The following is a 1,601-nucleotide window of genomic DNA, read 5'->3' on the forward strand; positions in this document are numbered from 1 at the left end:
CAACAACAAAAAAAAAAAACAAAAAAAAACAAAAAAAGGCATGTTAGGGTGCTCCAATTCCCCAATTCCCCAGGCAATCCTTCCTTGCCTCTTCCCAGCTTCTGGTGGCTCATGGCAATCTCTAACATTCTTTGGCTTGTGGCTGCGTCATTCCAAGCTCTGCCTTCATCATCACATGCTTCTCCCTGTGTCTTACGTGGCCACCTTCTTATAAAGACACCAGTTGGCCAGGCGCGGTGGCTCACACCTATAATCCCAGCACTTTGGCAGGCCAAGGCGAGTGGATCACCTGAGGTCGGGAGTTTGAGACCAGCCTGACCAACATGGAGAAATCCCGTCTCTACTAAAAATACAAAATTAGCTGGACGTGGTTCATGCCTGTAATCCAGCTACTCGGGAGGCTGAGGCAGGAGAATCACTGGAACCCGGGAGGCAGGATTTGCAGTGAGCCGAGATCATGCCACCACACTCCAGCCTGGGCAACAAGAGCAAAACTCCATCTCAAAAAACAACAAAAAAAAAGACACCAGTCATGTTGCATTAGGGGCCCACCCTACTCCAGTATGACCTCCTTTAAACTGATGACATCTGCAATGACCCTATTTCCAAGTAGGGTCATATTCTGAGGTACTAGAGAGACAAAATTCAACCCATGACCGGCCCAGAAACCATTGGAGTTGCCTTTTAGTCTTGGATAAAACAAAATAAATAATGGTGTAGATGCATGCTGTGTGGATAAGGTTTTGCCTTCAAGGGCAAGGTCATGCCCTCAGTCTTGTTCTTATGAATTGCATAGTTATAATTTGTCCTAGACACTCATTATTTTTTATTTTATTTTATTTTTGAGACAGGGTCTTGCTCTGTTTCCCAGGTGGAGTGCTGTGGTGCAATCTCAGATCACTGCAGCCTCAACCTGTCAGGCTGAAGCAATCCTCCCACCTCAGCCTCCCGAGTAGCTGGGACTAGAAGTGTGCATCACCACACTCAGCTAAGTTTTTTATTTTTTATTTTTGTAGAGATGGGGTCTCCCTATGTTACCCAGGCTAGTCTCGAACTCCTGGGCTCAAGCGATCCTCCCACCTTGGCCTCCCAAAGTGCTGGGATTACCGACATAAGCCTGTCCTTTATAAGCAAGGGCTTGGGGCAGATTTTTATTTGTTTTTCCTACTTCCTGTATAACTGCAGAAACTTGGGGCACGTGTGAAGTGTGAGTGAATGAGCTGCTGAAATGAACTGACCAGACAGGATATCATCTATGCATGGGATTAGAATGGAATTATAGGAGAAAACCAAATCCTTCAAATTAGCATTCAGGATTGGAAAAAAAAGTAACTAGGGGTTTCAACGAACCACTGAGGCATAGCAGTCTACGTATGTTTACTGTTGACTTTCCAGGGGAAAGGGAAACGGGGCTGTGGATCATCACGTGTGTGAAAGAAGGCAGAGGGTATGTTAGTACAGTCAAGTGGGTAGTGTTGGCTGCTCTAGAATAGAGGCCAGTGTAGTGTTTGGATTGGAAATAGCAGGAACTACAGTGTGACTATTTTATTTACAGCCTTGAGGTATTGGACTTGTGGTATCCTTTAACATTGGGACTGTTA

The 1,601-nt window shown here is 45.4% G+C and overlaps 1 long non-coding RNA gene across 1 annotated transcript in view; it reads left to right on the forward strand.

Annotated features, from left to right (window-relative positions):
* The window catches only part of LOC105531647, a 26,964-nt gene that overhangs the window by 8,598 nt on the left and 16,765 nt on the right, over window positions 1-1,601 (forward strand). Inside the window, exon 2 of the long non-coding RNA XR_001004839.1 lies at window positions 1,186-1,328. This is a non-coding gene — a long non-coding RNA (uncharacterized LOC105531647). The remainder of the gene's footprint in view (window positions 1-1,185; window positions 1,329-1,601) is intronic.

Source organism: Mandrillus leucophaeus, unplaced genomic scaffold, assembly GCF_000951045.1.
Source record: "Mandrillus leucophaeus isolate KB7577 unplaced genomic scaffold, Mleu.le_1.0 Scaffold120, whole genome shotgun sequence".
Classification (NCBI taxonomy): domain Eukaryota; kingdom Metazoa; phylum Chordata; class Mammalia; order Primates; family Cercopithecidae; genus Mandrillus; species Mandrillus leucophaeus.